At 33.2% G+C, this 19,705-nt stretch overlaps 1 protein-coding gene across 1 annotated transcript in view; it reads right to left on the reverse strand.

Annotated features, from left to right (window-relative positions):
• Positions 1-19,705, reverse strand: part of LOC127858756 (beta-1,3-galactosyl-O-glycosyl-glycoprotein beta-1,6-N-acetylglucosaminyltransferase-like) — a 311,044-nt gene that overhangs the window by 108,359 nt on the left and 182,980 nt on the right. The gene's annotated exons all lie outside the window — the stretch shown is intronic.

Below are 19,705 nucleotides of genomic sequence, written 5' to 3' on the forward strand. Positions count from 1 at the left end.
GGCATTCAATTTTTATTTTGGTATTAGGTTACTTAAAATTCACAGATTATTCCTCTTTATTATGGTGCATCAAATTTAAATTCTAAACATGAGCAGGCAGTTATATGGCACATGCAACTAAATCTTAATTTCAAGACAACAAAACTTGCAGATTATATTATCAATGTTTGAATAATTCATTATTTGCAAAAAAAGTCTCAGCCATTAAATACCCACGCTTTCTGCTTTAGTAATTCATTTTAACTGCAATTGGGAAAACCTGCTTTTTGTGAAAGATGTATGTTTGAAGACGATACAGGATTACTAATTTCTATATTGAATAGTGCGGTAACTTCTTTCAGAGCATTTAAGAAATTCAGTTCTTTTGAAGAATGTCTGTTTTGGACACATAATACTGTTTCATGTAACGTTTTGGTGCATTCAATATGCAAATATTTTAATACGTGTTTTCAAATAAAATGAGTTGTATTACCATACACTGTCAGGGCATTTCAGTAAATGTCTTGAGAACTTTGTCTTGTTGTTGGAAAATTATTGCATTTGATTTAATATTATGTACATCTGGCAAACACAATTTAAAAGCATTTAAAGTGGTTAATACACTTTAAAATGTTGTAGCTCTAAAGCCATAAAGCTTATATATGTAATATTATCAGGAAAAGTACATTTTCCTAGACAAATACAATGAAATGCCCATAATTATAGTGTAACATTTTCTTTTATAAGGAGTTTAATGACTATGAGTTATATGCAAAACACTACAAGGATATCATTATTAATTATTTTCTCATATTTATACTGTTAAGATAAGATTTAAAACAAAAGAAAGTTATTTCACATATTATATTTGTGTTAAAGAAAACTAAATGTATAACATGAACATTTTAGTAGAAATTGCAACATCCTTAAGTTTGAAGAAAAAATGTTTAAATGTATTCGCTTGGATGTAAAAAAAATGTGAACAGTTCAAGGTATGTTAAGCTATGAAATTTTTCTGTGTGTAAACTGTGTTGCCTGGAAAATAACTAAAATCTCAATAATTTAAAATACCAGCCTTGACATGAAGAAGAAACTGTACATTTCAAAGTTCAGTATAGATATCAGTCATTGAAATTCAGATTTAAATCTACAAGCAAGTCGGGCTAGTACTATGGGAATTTGAACAATCCCGAGTCAAATTTTACTAGCCCAAACATTATTGTTAAAAATGCAGATAGACATAACATAAAACATCCAAAGAAGCATTCATTTATTCAATCTTAAGAATACAATACAAATCTCTTATTAATTTCATCCTTATCCAAGTTAGCTTCCTCGTCATCTGAGCCAGCCTCTTTCGGATCCTGAAATAAGAAGAAAATAATTTCACACACGGATTTCAATCAAATCACAATTATAAATATATACATAAAGTTTAGGTAAAAAATTAGCAGAAATGTATCCCATATATCCATGTGAAAGAGAGAGCAAACCTGAATCACCAGAAAATATATAAGCAATTAAGTGCCAGGTTATTCTACAAAAAGCCAGTTGACAAATGCGTCAATCACAGTTACCTCAGATTCGCATTCCTCAACGACGTACTTGAATGACAACTGTTCGGCCATTACTCTCTGTGTCCCGAACGCAACGCAAAACATTTATTTTACATAATTGTTATCCGGGAACCACAAAACCACGCGATTTATGCGCAGTTATCCAATTATCGGCTGATTGCCCAGCACATGTGTGCAGTGTGTTAAAACATAAGCGGCTGTTGATTTAAGCGGCTCAAAACTTTGTTTACAAATATTGAAAATGAAAGTGGAACTCGTTTTCTGTTTAATGAATTGTACAAGCACGTCAGGCTTGTAATAGTGGATTTCCTACAAGCCCGAAAGAAAAAATACTAGTTTTTTGCTGTCGGACTAGTGCGAATTTCGACGACTGAGATATCATTTTCTAACTTTATACTTGCAATATTGTATTAAGGGATAATACAACATTGCAAGTATTAAGTTAGAAAACTTGCAATGTTGTATTCTAACTTCACAAGTATTATCAAAGAAAACACCACAATCAATGTTTTACAGAATTAGAAAGTCCGATTTTGTGTCAGCTTTCCTGCTAGGTTAAAGGTTTTTAGAAAGCTATTTTCTCTTGATATGTTTTAAGGGATTTCATTTAACCTTAATATGCATTCCTAATATTAACATTAATTCATCTGCCATGTTTTGTTAATCTACTTTTACCATACAAAAAGTTTGGTATTGAAATAAGGTCAAGGAACTCTGACAAAAACAAGTAATAAGTCAGTCTTTCTGTCGCCCACCAGCTCTCCCGAACGCAAAGGAATTGAGGTGACCTATTGTGGTTAATCTATATTTGATGTATGTCTCATGTCATAAACTACTGGTTTCAGCTATTAAAACTCTTTTAACCACATTTTCACTCAAACTGGATCCAACTTGGTAGACTATATTTGTTAACAATTTATAGGTCAAGTTAAATCTGGTGCAAATGTGCCTCCCCCAACAAAAAGCAAACAAACAAACAACATCAACTTCTTACCACTCTTGCAGCCATGTTTGTCACTCAATCTTGCTGAAACTTTGTCAGCATTTTATTCTTAACAATATATGGGCCATTCTCTGTGAACAAGGGGTTTAATGCATACGCGTAAAGTGTCGTCCCAGATTAGCCTGTGCAGTCCGCGCAGCCTAATAAGGGACAACACTATCAGTTTTTATGATTTTTTGTTTACAGAAAGTCTCTTCTTAGCGGACTGCACAGGCTTATCTAGGACGACACTGTACGCACATGCATTAAACCCCCCTTTCACAGAGTGTGGCTTATGTGGGACATTTTCAAATCTTGTGTTGGACATTTCAGTTGCTCAAAAGGAAGAAAAAGCTCTCCAGGAACACAGACAAAGAAACACCCAGACTTCATTTAACTATGTGGGAACTGTTGGTAAGTAACACCCAGACTTCATTTAACTATGTAGGAACTGTTGGTAAGTAACACCTAGACTTCATTTAACTATGTGGGAACTGTTGGTAAGTAACACCCAGACTTCATTTAACTATGTGGGAACTTTTGGTAAGTAACACCCAGACTTCATTCAACTATGTGGGAACTGTTGGTAAGTAACACCCAGACTTCATTTAACTATGTGGGAACTGTTGGTAAGTAACACCCAGACATCATTTAACTATGTGGGAATTGTTGATAAGTAATAGCTATACATATGTGTAGTCATTTTCAAATTTTCTATAAGCATCCCAACGCATAGCATTATTGTAAGTTGTTATTAATTGTTATTTAGTTTTTTCCACCTTGTACTCCAGGTTAAAACGAGATTATACGATTTTGTCAAATATTAATGAATTTATATAAAATGTGTTATATATATATACTCATGTTTTATTCGTTTTATTATCATATATATCTCGAACAATCAATATATAAAACAACATTAATAAATTAAATCCTCGCACATGCAAGTAAGATATCCAAAACAGTGGACACATGATACGGTGTAATAATGATGAGACAATTGAATCTGGCATTTACAGTTACTACTAAATAGTGTGTACAAAGGAGTTTAGTGTTTTATTCCTTTAATTATTTTCAAAGAAATGAATATAAAACGTGTTGTAGAATGGTTTTAACAAAATTATGGACAAAGATTTAAATGCAGTTAATAGAACATAAAAGTTTATTCTGACTTAAGCATATTAAGCTAATCGTCATTTACATTACATTTACAATAACAGCATGCTTTTGAAGTAAATACAAATCATGCATCACTTCGAAAAAAGTTCAATTTACAATATAAGGAATAAACATGTTTTCGTGAGAATGTTAATATTGTTAATACATAGTGACCACATAATGTCAAATGTAGTTTAATAATAACAACACTTATACCTGTATAGGTCCCTGTCTGTACCAAAGTTCATAAGTGAAAAATATAATTATTAAATGATTTTTTTAAAACAAGAATTACATACATTAATATAAAGTTAGGACACATAAGACAAAAGACATCTGCTGTTCCCAAAACAGACGCTGTCGGCTGGTAGAAATCGGGAACGATTTTTCAAATTCTGTCTCACAACTTGCCATCAGGTCTTTCAGTTCATGATGTTCACTGCCTTCAACACTGATCCCATTTGCTGTGATGATCTTATCAAATTCCCTCCTTTGTTTCCACAACTCTGTTTGTAAATTTTTTATTTCATGTTTCTGCTCATTTAATTTCATATTAAGTTCCTGTTTAGTCATGTCTCTATGTTTAAAGTTTGTGTGGCTGTATTTTCGGCACGATAATAGTCTGCTTTCAACCCTATTTGTCCTGCTTTGTAATAAGTAAAAGTACTTTTTGCAGGCTGTACACTTTTTTGATGTGGACAGCATGTCACATTTCACAGATCTAATAGTGGAATTATATCTCTCTCCACTGGCATGTGTTGCGTTGAAGTCCTCTTCCCTGTACGCCACAATTTCTGGGGAGTTGTTGCTGGACAACCCTGATCCAATGGGAACTAAATTTGAAAATTCCACCTCAGGATTTCCTATGCAGACATCAAATTTTAACAGTCTTTCCAATAACACCAGAACATAAGCAACGCGATTGATATGTTGTGGCAGTCCAGTCCATATTTGGTGAGATCTCAGAATGCATTTCCGATGCAAATAGACAAAGCACATAAAATCACTCTTAATTTCAACCGATAGCTTGATTGCTGTCAGACTGTCATTTGCGTACAACTGTAACATTTGAATTGATTGCTCTGATTCCTTAACAACGAACTGAGATGAAATATTTTGCAGTTTAAGTTCCACAGCAAAGTCTGAGAACTGAGAAGGTTGTCGTCTCCACCTCCATTTCTAGAAGCCCTGAACTACATTCCATCACATCAGCTTCAGGCTTATCATTGTTTGTCTCCTGGAAGGAGTCAAGCTCATATGTGGAGTCTTCATCAATAGCATAACTGTGATCACTTGTGAACTGCATATTTTCACTTTCTGACTGGGTAGAAGAGTCTGTTGTAGCTTTAATGTTCACCAGGGGTTCACAGGCAACATGGTTTTCTTCCTTTGGCTGTTCAGATGTTATGTAGTGGTACTTGCGTTTCACCGTAAGGGATCCTCTTTTGCGTTTTCTAGGCATTCTAAAAGCATAAAACAAAACAAGTTGCATAGAAATGTCACATGTTCGTTCACACTTTATATCAAACCGGCATTATAACACTTTGGATGTGATATTGCTAACAACTTTATTAAGAAAATGGATGTAGATAGAAGATGATAGTGAATATGAAGATTTTTCTATCGAACCGTGGATGTATGCGCCAGCATTTAGTTACTGTACTGTCAGTAAGATATTTCTGAATATGATTAGGACATCAAGTCTTTTGCATATTCTCAGGATTACAAGCTCTTTGAAAATACAGATTTGTGAACATATAATTGTCTTACTATGTTTAAAGCACATGTTGATAGTAACAAAACACTATTTTAATGTCCTTTATAGTTATTCTACACTACAGTACAAGCGCGTAATTAGCAACACAGAATGGGTACTAAAACCAGTTCTGAATTGAAAGAATTTCTAAATTGGCATTCAAAAGTATTAACTGATTTTGATTTTCATCTACAACACTGTTATTTAATAAATAAAACTAGTTTCATGTTGTGAAAATATTGCTAAGCTTATTAAAGCTTCAAATACAACTTTATTAATCATGATGATGACATTAAAACAAGGACATGGTGTTTGTCCAAGGTGGGACCATGGTGCCATAGGGGTACCCCTTTGTCAGGCATAGGGATAAGGTTTATCATGCAAAGTTGACTTAATTGGGAAAGGGATATCTCTCATCTAATATCATACTGTGCCAGACATAATCAAATTGAGATAATCCCTTGATAACAGATAAGGTGCATTTCAACACACTAATAGCCATAAACTGTATGACACAAAAGGCATTTATGTATGGAATAATATACAGCACTAGTAACTGGTGTCAATTTGAGACCTTCCTTGATTGGTGTGTTGCTATGGATATTTAAGATATTAGTACAGCAATTATCCTTCTATTTTTGGCCCTGAACTAATTGATTCCAGATTTTATCCTTACTAAGTAATGAGTCAATGCTGTTTATTGTTATTGCTTAATGAATACCAATTTGTTATAAATACAATTTTTGCGCAACCCTTAGCATATTGTACTGTGATGTTTTCACTATAACATACATTCTGAATAGTGGTTCATACTTTGTGTGAGCGACTCATAACTTGATATATTTATGCTGTAGGTTGCACTTGTCCTGTTTATGTCTTTTACCAATTCAATATTAGTCTTAAATAATAAGCGATTGCTTCAAATAACTGTTTCCAACGCATTCATGCATACATGCTCATGAAAATGAGAGAATTTTGCAAACTGAAGGCATAATTATGATGGATTTGAATGTTTCTAGCAACATAAATAACTAAGCAGTTTACAGAAATTGGAATTTGCCAATTAAAAAAAAAATTGTGCTTAAGAATCAAAATGTCTCTTTTTTAGGATTTCAATCAGCTTCGGATATATCTATTCATAAAATATCGTTTGAATACAACCATAGATAAGTAAACTTTCATTCATCTTCTTTGAGCTATTACAAAGCTATGTGTTTTCAAAAAATGCATTTAAAATATGCACCATACATTTCATTGAAATGTAACATTGGTACAAACACAAACAATAATAGAGCTTGTATTGACCAATCCCTAAGAAAAAGCGGAGACAAATGTTAATCTCAATTTTTTTTTTTAAATAATTGATTAAGGACTAATATTGTATCATCATTGAGCTTATACAAATCGAGAACTTTGCAAATAATGCAAATTAAATGTACACCACACAATGCACTGAAGTGTACAATTTGTTAACCTTTAGCATGCTGGGAAATTTGTTGTCTGCTAAAGTGTCGTCTGCTGAATTTCTAAAATTAGCATTTTCTTAGATTTTTTTTCACAGAATACTTTCAGAATAGCAAACAGTTTGAATCCTGATGAGACGCCACGTTCTGTGGCATCTCATCTGGATCCAAACAGTTTGCAAAGGCCTTTAAAATTCGATTCCAGCGCTGAAAGGGTTACGATACCAAAATGAATAATATAGGGCTAGTATTTACAGAGCCTTGGCCCTTACGCAAAAAGCAATGACATATGTATACAAAACTGAAAGCGGTCTAACAATTAAAAAATGACTAAAGTTGTATTGTCCTTGAGCTTATACAAAGTTATGAGTTAGTAAATAATGCAAATTAAATGTGAAACACACAATGCATTGAAGTGTCACATTTCTAAAGATACCAACATGATTATCATAGGTCAATTATTGACCGAGCCTTTTGAAAAGAGCATTGACATACACATTCAAAACCGAGACTGGTTAAAAAAAAATGACTAAAATTGTATAATCTGTGTGCTAATACAAAATTGTGCCTTTGCAATTCATGTAAATAAAATGTGCACCACACAATTTATTTAAGTGTAACATTTGCAAAAATACCAACATGATCAAAATAGTGCTACTATTGACGGAGTCTATTGAAAAAAGCCGCAACATATGTTGATAACACGTTTAACTAATAAAAAAACAAAACTGAAATTGTATCATCTTGGAGCTAATACAAAATTATGCCTTTGCAAATAATACAAATAAAATTAGCATCACACAATGCGTTGAAATGTATTGTTTGTAAAGATACACATAAGATTAATATAGGGCTAGTATTGACTGAGCCTTTCAAAAAGAGCCACGACATATGTTGATGAAACTGTTGGTCAAACTGATAGTGATTACACAATAAAAAAATGACTAAAATGGTATTATCTTTGAGCTAACACAAAATAATGCTTTTGCAAATAATGCAAATTAAATTTGCACCACACAATGCATTGAAATGCAACGTTTGTAAAGATACCAACATGATATATATAGGGCTAGTATTGACTGAGCCTTTCAAAATGAGCCACGACATATGTTGATGAAACTGATAGTAGTAAAAAAATAAAAAAATGACTAAAATTGTATTGCTTTTGTGCTCATTCAAAATCATGAATTTGCAAATAATACAAATAAAATTAGCATCACTCAATGCGTTGAAATGTAATGTTTGTAAAGATACCCATAAGATTAATATAGGGCTAGTATTGATTGAGCCTTTCGAAAAGAGCCACGACATATGTTGATCAAACTGATAGTGATTACAAAATAAAACATGACTAAAGTTGTATAATCTTTGAGCTAATACAAAATTATGCCTCTGCAAATAATACAAATTAAATTTGCACCACACAATGCATTGAAATGTAACGTTTGTAAAGATACCAACATGATATATATAGGGCTAGTATTGACTGAGCCTTTCAAAAAGAGCCACGGCATATGTTGATGTAACTGAAAGTGGTAAAATATAAAAAAATGACTAAAATTGTATTGCCTTTGTGCTCATTCAAAATCATGAATTTGCTAATAATACAAATAAAATTAGCACCACACAATGCGTTGAAATGTAATGTTTGTAAAGATACCCATAAGATTAATATAGGGCTAGTATTGACTGAGCCTTTCAAAAAGAGCCACGACATATGTTGATGAAACTGATAGTGGTAAAAAATAAAAAAAATGACTTAAATTGTATTGCCTTTGTTCTCATTCAAAATCATGAATTTGCTAACAATACAAATAAAATTAGCATCACACAATGCGTTGAAATGTAACGTTTGTAAGAATACCAACATCAATAGTATAGAGCTTTATTTGACCAAGCCTTTTGAAAAAAGCCTCGACACACGTTTCTCGGATTATGGAAGTGTAAACAATGATACGCATGATTTGCTGAAAATACCCACCGTTGTTTTATAAGTAAATACAAAGCATAGTCGAAAACAAATGTAACAATAAGATGTATCAAACTCAACAAACCTTTGCAATAAATACTTCTGTGTTGGCAACACTTGGTTATTTTGTACTCTTATTCTTTCTCGATTGCTTTGTCACGGTCTCGCTTTGTCAAAATGGCGGCTGTGAACATTTGCCTCGAAGCGCGAAGTCTCGTTGGGTCGCAAGTCTCGTTTCCCTTTTGCGTAACAACGCGTTAGCTTGTTCTTCGGTTCAGTGAGTGTCTCATCCCTTTGTTTGTATAGGTCCCTGAACAAACGCAGCAGGATTATGTAACTCATAACATTCAACTCGCAACCAACGGACATACATGATGATAAAAGTTCATTATTAACCCTTTTATGCCTAGTGGACTCTCCCGACCTGCTAAATGTGATCAATTTATTTCCAAATTTAGGGATTTCTAGTACATATTTATTTCTATATTTAGAATATTTCTTACAGAAATTTCTTTTTATAAGCAAACAGCGCAGACCCTGATGAGACGCCGCATCACGCGGCGTCTCATCTGGGTATACGCTGTTTGCCAATGCCTTTTTTCTAGATGCTAGGCATACATGGATTATTTCAATACATGAATCTGTTAATCATCATAAATGAAATTGCTTGCATTTATAGAACATATAATGACATATACATAAATCTTAATGGATATTACGTAAATCAAATGAATCTTCAAACAGCAAAAACGAAATAAACATTAGTTAAACAGCGATGGAAAGTGCCAACCTTCAAAAGGTTCTATGCTGAATTTGGTATATATCACAAGTTTGCACCAAAGCTTCAATTTAAACAGTGATGATTTAAAACTTAAAAAACAACAACAAGATAAAATAAACAAATGAGATGTAATGTAAGTCGTTTAAAGGTTTAAGTAACCAGGGGCAGGCATTTAAACTGCATTTAAAGAGCCTGAGCACATAAAAATTGGATACGTTTGGCGCTATAATAGCATACGACGATGCTAGCAGCTGTTCTAAACATGTATGTGGCCCTTTAAAATATTTGACAATCGATATTTAATGACAATAAAGGAGTTTGTAAAAAATAAAACCAAAAGAATGGGTCGATTGTATTAGTGACGAGTCACATGTATTTTTTTCTTTTATTTTTATACTCAAATTAAAGTTACAGTTTTGTGGTCTTCATGTTAATATATTTTTTAACGATGCCTTACATTAGAATCATTATTTTAATAAATCCATTAAAGCCTTCTCGATGCCATCATAATAAGAATTAACACATATCGTACTTTTCAGCTGGTCAGATATTTTTCGAATATTTTTACATTGTACATATTATATATGTTTTGTTAGCCAATATAAATATTATAAAATTGTTGTTTGCACTGTATGCAGTTTTATTTATGCCAATATAGTATTTGATAAAGCATTATAAAAGGTATTTAAAAGGTAAAACAATACCAGCAACAAAAATACCGTCTAATTAATGTATCAATGGACTGGACATTGATGTTGCTCGTCAATAATCTTGATAACCTATAAATGATGATTACACATGTGTTGAAAAGATATCTTCTGGTTTCATATTGATGTCTTACTTGTTAACGTTATCTACAAATCTGCAATCCTATTGGCAGTGATACAGATAATAATTATATATTATCTTAAAATTGATATAACTTGTGCTTCATTGTTCAAATTTCTGAATAGTTTCAAAATATATCCTTGTCAATGAATAGCAAAATTATTAGGAAAATTAATTAATTTGTTACTCGGTTAACTGATGCTAAAATATTCTTTTATAAGTGTGTCGAGGGCAGCGATATTGATAATAAATGGTTAAATATTACTGTAACACAGTTTAAAAAACGCGACAGTCGACAGGCGATATTATTACAGCGATATATGTATCGTGCGTCGCCGCGACTATCGTACCAAATATCGAGTATCGCTTCGTGTGTCTAGCGTAGCGGTCTGATTTTAGACCGTGAAACACGAGATTCGGATAATTTGGGCGATATTTGAATAATAATATATCGTGCGTCGCCACAACTGTCGCGCAAAATAGCGTGTATCTCTTCGTGTGTCTACGTGTGTCTAGTGTCGCCCTTTGAACGCGAGACACGGTAAAAGAAAGCGATACACGATATTTTTTGCGACAGTCGCGGCGACGCACGATATTTTTCGCGACAGTCATAGCGACACACGATATTTTTGCGACAGTCGCGGTGACGCACGATAGTTTGCGCGACAGTCGATGTAACGCACGATATATTTAACACGATATATGGCCCTTTGGGCTACTCACCCAAGGCGATACATCGTGTTTAATATCGTGCGTCGCGGCGACTGTCGGGCAAAATATCGTGTATCGCTTCGTGTGTCTAGTGTCGCCCTTGATGATAGAAGGGCAAGATTATAGATGGCACTATCCGTATTCCGTAGTTTTCGCTTCTCAATCCGAATGAAGAAGCCGACATCTGTGCAATGTCTATAAATGAAAGGAGTGAAACAGGATATGTAAACCAAACTCTTTTTAACAAAGCATCGGAAATAAGAACTATTCGATTATTCTTTTATTTTGATTCCGCGTAGTCGTTTTCTAATCTCACTTAGACGCTAAATTGTATAAATAATTTGAATTCAAAAGACTTGTACATGTTACATACGGAACATATGACTACGGACATATTAATGCACGAAAGAGTTTACTTGCTCGCAATTTGAATATGACAATGAGAACATAATAGTGCCAGAATCACGCTGATTGCATATACACACGCAAAGACGCAGAACACAGAGTAATTAGCCCAACATTTTTCTAAAAGGTTTATGTACATAAACACTTAATTGCTTTGTAATTAGCTTTGTGCGAGTAATGCGCATGTGTGGTAAAGATGGCCGCAAATTTTAAAAACTAAAATTAAATGGTTAAACATGGATTTATATTAATCTAAATAATAGTTATGAAGTATTATATGGTCGTAAACGGGTCAGTGAGTGTCTGAGATTAATAAACATATACAATCTACAGTTTCGAGATATCGTGATAGGAATTTTTTAGTATACTTTCTTTGCCTTTTTTGCTGGTTTTGCGCGGAATTTTAACCGCCTAGATAGGCTATGTGTGTTAACCTGTGCAAACCCGTGCATACCTCTGATTACCTGTTCTAGCTATCGGACACTAATGTAACAATACATAGATTTTCAATACCAATACAATAATTACGGTGGTATTGTGGACTTTAACTGGACATCCCAGTAATGTGCGCGGCGTTAAACTATTAAGAAGTAGTTTTAACCAACATTGAATCATGTCGTATAGTAACAATAATGTAAACAAAAATACAAGTAAACAGAAAGGTGAGAAGCGCACTAAATATGAAGCATCTCCCGGTTCGACCTCGGACCAGCCTTATAAGCGCCCAACCGGTAACGTAAAGTCTCCGAGTACTTCATCAACGGCATCGGCGTCGTTACTATATTCACCGTCGGCTCCATGTACGCCATGTTCGCAAACTTTTCAGATGTTTGGGCAATATTATCCATCGCACTTGCAGTACCTGTCGCAGCAACAGACTGTTTCACCCGGTTACGGTTTCTCGCCTTCATCTCCATAAGCCGTTAATCCAGTGGCGCTGATATATACGGAGGTAATAGGCGAACACTCACAAATAACATTACTCACAGTTATGATCAAACTTAGCCTTATGAAAAATAGACTTCTTAAATTAGACAATATCGATAAAATTGATATTGACATTGGTTCGACCTGTTTATAAGACTGGTTACCACAAGTAAAGGATTAGATGCTATTATAAGAATTATTTTCTGTTGGTGTACAAGTACTTATTTATTTAAGCAAAAGGTAAACAATTGAAACGCGATGGAAGCAGGATTTTACACTGCATGTTGTGTCGCGACGTTGTGTTTTGGCGGGTTAGAAGTAATGAAGTTATTTCAATATTCAACATTTTCAAACAAGTCTTTTGTAAACATCATAATTTTTTAGACTGTAAGAAATATGAAAGAGGTGTTCTCTGCAATCATTTCTTGTAAATGTGTTATCTTTTTGCGTGTTCGTCATAGTGTTATTTTTTTAATGCATTTCCTTCCACGGGTCACGTAACTAAAACTTAGTTGATTTCAACTTAGTTATTATAGACTTGGACAATTGGTAACACAAATGCATATGTCAATCTTTCTAGAAAGGTTGATAATTGCCAGAACAATTCTGTTTTTTTCTTCAATTATATACACGAATGGCAAAGAAAACGTGAAACTCGAGCATAAATACACAACACAAACAACATGTACATTAATAAGAAAATGAGTATCGCAATGATTGCTTCCGTTTTCAAAGACTTTAATTAAGAATCAAATGGTGTATGCTTTGGTGCGACGCAAGATAAGTTGATAACGTAGTGCTTTGTGTTTGACAATATTTCAGTATATTTCAAGACTTTTTATAATGCGCGATGTCAACAGGAGCTCTGAATGTGTCTATTTGTTTCTATTTTAATGTTTTGGACTTCACCGAAGCGAATCAACATTCCTCAATGCATGGCTGGGAGTGATAAAAAACAAATCGAGTCATTCGTGTCTTTAGTGAAAGGTAATTTTTTACAAATGTTTGTTTCTGGACGAACATTTTAATGTCACGGAGGATGTTTATAAATTCTTCAGATAAAATAAACCCATACCAATATGAAACGTAGAGAGCAGTTCGTATCTCTGCTTAGTGATAGGACGAAATCACCATTTAAGGTTAGTTTCTTCCTGTAACACTTAATGCAAACAATAATTTTATTATTATTTGAAATTGTGTTTCTAATTTCCGCATTATGTATTGTATATAATGGGTATGCCCCTAGCTGAAAGCTAATGGTACCTAAACACAATAATGACTTTCTCATAGCATGCTGGTTTTTGTAATGTCATCGACACAGGGTGCGAACTATTTGCGGAGACAGTATATTTTGATGATAGTTGCGATCTATTTCCAATTAATCAATTTGTTGTTACTTAAGCCGAATATCAACTGTCATTCTTAGTTATTTCACCGATAATGGTCTACGCAGATATAAATGTCACTTTGAGAAATTAAAATGTTAAAGACCAGAAACTACATTTATTGAATTGGTCCTTCATAAGAAGCATTGAGTTATATGATAATCATCTAAAGCAATGTATGTACCCTCGATTGTCAGATAATATACATGTATACAATATATACAAAGCAAACACGATGTCACAATCTTTGATGTTAAACTCTGACCCTAACATCTCCCAGAAAACCACGGAAGTTACACATCGTCGTGTAGTTGGAAAAATAAATTCATGCATTTGATATTGAACATTGTACTTTATTCAGGAACGCTGGACGTTTACCTGACATAGTGTCTTGTAATCTGGTATGATAATCCGAAGTAAAATAAAACAAATAACCACAGTCATGATTACAAAGTTAAATACAAAGTATGACAATAATATGAGAATAACATATGACTTAAAACTTTCAACGAGGTAACAGTATCTGTTCATGAGGAATAAAATATCTGAAGTTAAATTGTTTCCTTCTTAGCAAGCTGCCGTAAAAGAGCCAGGGGTATTTTTTTTTTCTTGATTTGGGAAAGGGTCTGGCCTTCCATTGTGGGGAAATAATTATTGACAAAATTAAGAAACGAGGAAAAAATTACCAAACACAGATTTACATTTCGGAAAAATAAAATGAATCATTAAAATATTCTCGTTAGGGAATGGTCCTTTCTCTTGGGGGAAGGGTCATTATAAAGGAAACAAAATCAGGACTGTCCCAACTACCCACGGATGGACTATGAACAACTATTTGACTTACACGTGATGCGGCTTCGGTTTAAATTCAGTGCGTAAATGAAAATAAAATGCTGTATATAGTTTATGCCTAGATGTATCTGTCTGCTGTAATACACGAGTGTACAAAGATTTCACCAACCGACAACTATGCATCCCTTAGACAATGTCTCGTTGGCTAATAAAACGAATTTTTGAACAAGGATGAACATTTACACATGTCATCCGATATTGGCAGAATGAGCTTTAATTAAAATAACTAGTATAGGATGAGTATGTGCTTGTAATTGTTAATAGTTTCTTTATAACTCCAGGCTACACATGACAACAAAAGGCAAATCAAATAATGTCGTATCAAATTAACCCTTTGCATGCTGGGAAATTTGTCGTCTGCTAAAATGTCGTCTGCTGAATTTCTAAAATTAGCATCTTCCTTATTTTTTTCAAAGAATACTATGAGAATAGCAAACAGTTTGGATCTAAACTGTTTGCAAAGGCCTTCACTATTCGGTTCCAGCACTGAGAGAGTTAACTTTTTTTTTTGCATTTTCAACGCAGACGTTTTAAGCTGTATGTAGTGTTGAAATACGCTTACAGTAATGCGCACAAAATAAAAACATATCCGGTAATAACATAACATAAATTCTTAACTGTATACACTTCAAGCTTAGTTTCTTTAATTACACGTTAATTATGATAGCGATTGACAATCTCGTTGGACTATTTGTACAATACAAATTTTTGTTTGGATTAAGTACATGTCGTTATATTTTGATAACAAAACAATTAATATTTTTGAGACACATTCTTGTTACGGGCTACCGCAAAATATGATTAGCGGACACTTTTCTAAATAAATCTATGAACACTGATTTTTCAGCATTATCCATATATCGGATAGATATCAATAATTCACAAAATGCTTAAAGGTCTAGTAAACTGGTTAAACCCTTGGATAGAGTACTTGCCATTTAGTTTAAACATAATTATTTCAAACTATACATATTGTTATACATTGAATTACATATAACATTTATACAGTTAACATGTTTGAATATGATGTGGACGTGCCATTTGCAATATGTTGTTTTCAACGTGCGTTATCTGTGCGCTTAATGTACCAGCAGGTTACTTCACACAACTTAAATGCATTAAACAACTAGGAAAGATCAGAAAAAAGGATAAAACATGGTTATTTTGATAAACCCCATGGCGAGGATAGGTGTTCAATAAACTATACTTTTAACTACTGAAAACGTAAGTTAATACTATATACATATGCATTTATAGACATTACATATTTGCTTGCATAAGTCTTCTATTAAGTTATATAACTTAAAATCATTTTGTTTCATGTAATCTATGTGCTATTTTTTCGATTTCGACGCTTTATTATGTTAAATACAGTATATTACAGGCTACTTGGTTATACAAAGTTCCAGATGTTGAATAATGTAGAATTGATGAAATACTCGGGACACATAAACCATGAATGTTTACACGCCATTTTTTTAAAGCTAGATTATACACTTTTGTCAAATATTTATGAATTGATATAAAATTTACAAAAAATCTTATTATACATATATTTCAATATAAATTAAAATAAAAGTTAAGTAGAACATGTGTCACAAAATGCGAAATAAGCCAGATATTTATTTTTGAAATAAAAAAATGTCAATACAGTCGAATTCACCAGCATGTATATCATGCCATGTACGATGTGAATCTAAATTTAGTTTAAGTGCAGATTCGTTCATTCGACACAAATACACATTTTGTTTTCATACGACACACGAACACTAACTCCGATCTTAATAATAAGCAGAATTATTCGATAATTGTAGGAAAATATGTACGAAATATCTTCGTCACAATTGGTTCGGGGCGCTAATATGTCTTTGCTGCATTTACTGAAATTCTTCATCAATGTATCATCTTGAATTTTTAATGTTATTGTAACATATTTTTATCAATTTATTGAATATGCTGCGAAGCATCGTCTAAGTTATCATATCATGAACAATTCTTCACAATGGCAACCTATGTAAAAGACCGAGCCAGTCCGATTGAGATAGCTCGATTTTTCCAATCGACATACCTCGCTGATTATCATTGATAAAGGTATAGGAAGCTCAGCTATAAATAGGCCAGCATATTCTGGGAAAAGATTTAATACTAGTTTGAAAACGTTAATTTTAAATCAGTTATATTCAATCCAATATATGTTTATAGATCAATGAAACAACTATGCATTTTCTGTATTGTATTTGACATTTGTGAATTATTTCGAACCTGTCATTTGTAAACGTTGTAGCAACTATGGTATATAAACAGCATACTAGCCGTATAATAGCTGTGATACTCGCTCGTCTGCGTGCTTTCTCATTTTGCATATTTTTTAAACTTTTCAAACATAAATTACAGAGCCACATCAGTGCACATACTATGTTTGACAATTCATTCGTTTGTTGGATATTGTTTGCTGTTTTAAACACATAGTAGGTAATATTGACGAGATTAAGTTAACCTTACCATGTGTTCATGGGCGAACTCACGTATTCAAGTGCTCTTACGACTATGTGCTCATACCCACTTTCGATCGGGAATCATCATGAAATTATTGCCGTACTTAACACAGGTGGAAGTAACGTACCCTAGATAGTATATTCAAATAGATATATAAATCATGTTTAATGAGAGAAAAATTGAAAAAAAAGCGATTTTTTTTTCACCCTCTGATATTAAAATCATAACAAGGTCATTTACTAGAATTTTCATAGGCCTTTCTTCGCGGGCCGCTAAAATGTCAAAAAAATAAATAATCCAAAGCATCCCTTAGTCCTCTTATGGGCAATTGGACAACCTTTTAAACAAGTTTACTTCAAAGAAATCCGTCCAGCCGTTCACTCACAGTCGGTCGATAACCACGCAATATTTCGAGCCAAACGGTCTACAAGAATAAATGTGGGACAGACGTTCACACAATATTTTTGAGTTTTAATCGATAGCTCGCGTCCAATTCCTTTAAATCAACGAAGCGTGACAAATAATGCATGCATATGCAACCACTTACCCCTAAAACTAATTCCAATACAATCAGAATGATAAGTATTTTTCATTTATTTACATTTATTAAAACGTCGTTGTTGTTGTTGATTGGATATTTCTTTGCCTGGCTCTGTCAGTGTAATTCACTGGTAAGCCGGGTTCAAGAGCGATGGCTACTTTTGTTTTCAAGTAAATCAAATTTAGACTTAAAACAGTTGTTGCAAAGAAAATATAAACTTTTGGAATTTAGTTTTTAGGGGTAAGTGGTTGCATATGCATGCATTATGTGACATGCCTCGTTGTTTGAAAGGAATAGGACGCGAGCTATCGATTAAAACTCAAAAATATTGTGTGAACGTCTGTCCCACATTTATTCTTCTAGACCGGATGCTTTGGATTATTTAATTTTGTTTGACATTTTTGCGGCCCGCGAAGAAAGGCCTATGAAAATTCTAGTAAATGACCTTGTTATGATTTTATATCAGAGGGTAGGGTTTTTTTTGTGCTTTTTTTTCTTTTTTTCTCTCATTATACATGAGTTTATATATTTATTTGAATATACTAACCAGGGTACGTTACTTCCACCTGTGGTACGTAACGAACAAACATGCCTCAGCTAATTGAATTAGAGAAAAAGAACAATAACCAAAAGAGAAAAAGTATATGTTCATGCACATTGGATTGTGAAATCACGTCCGTACACATAGCATCATTAACTCATGAAAGGAAGCAACAAAATATAAAGTTTGGTATGATATACATGTGAAATTAAAGAGCATGGTGTAATTAAAGAGGATGTCAAGTTTTGAATTTATATGCTGAAACGTTATGTTATAAACCACAAACGTTTTACTGTAACAGACAGTTTTTTAAGATAAGTCGTACAGAAAATACACGTCGAATACCTTTTTAAAGATATTACTTGTTATATTTGATCGGGAATGTAACCCCCTCCCAGTTTTGCTGAAAGAATCAAGTTCCCCACGGGTACTACTTTCCCGTACCCCCATTTTTTTCGTACCCTACATTTTTCGTACCCAATTTGTTTCGTACCCAATTTTTTTTTCGTACCCAAATTTTTGCTCGTAACCAAATTTTTTTTCGTACCCAATTTATTTCCTACCCAACTTTTTTTCGTAACCAAATCTTTTTACGTACTTAATTTTTGTTTTTGCATAATTGTTGTACCCAAAATGTTCGTACCCATTTTTTTCCTACCCAAAATTTTCGTACCCACATACACAATTGTGGTGATGTAGATAAACTTAAATACATGCTTTTATATCAATCCTGTTCAAAAGCATCGTCACACCAGTACTGTCAGTACTTTGATTACAATGTAATACATATAAACATCGTATCATCGCGCTTAATTAAAACCAAATTTGATAGACTGTACTAGTGGCATGTTTGATTTGACTTTACGAGGTGCATATACATATAATGTCCACTGACTTAATTTTCCGATTTATCTCTTATAAACACGGTAATGCTGTTATCTTGGTTTAACGCATTATTTTATCATTGTATTAATTATTTAACATACAGTACTAACAACTCAACATTATTCTATGATTTAATTAAATTGTAGAATTTGTATTGAGAAATGCTAATCCCTAACTGTTCGACAGGGGGTAACGCACCTTTTTGTAGAATCTCGTTTCAAGAAACACTTAAATTTTCAAATAAAACTTTGTGGCAATGTAGATTCAGCCCCATACAAACAGTTTTGCGCCAAAAATAAACGTAATATATTATTTCGTGATGTTTGTTGAAATGTCGCGATATTTGTTGGCATGCACAGATACAAACAGTTCATTCAGAATGAGTATGATCGTAATATTTTCGAACATTACCCTAAAACAACAACATCGTCTTACCTTGAGTTCCCTTATTACTTTCTGTCGATGTTTC

This window comes from Dreissena polymorpha, chromosome 14 (assembly GCF_020536995.1).
Source record: "Dreissena polymorpha isolate Duluth1 chromosome 14, UMN_Dpol_1.0, whole genome shotgun sequence".
Taxonomy (NCBI): Eukaryota; Metazoa; Mollusca; class Bivalvia; order Myida; family Dreissenidae; genus Dreissena; species Dreissena polymorpha.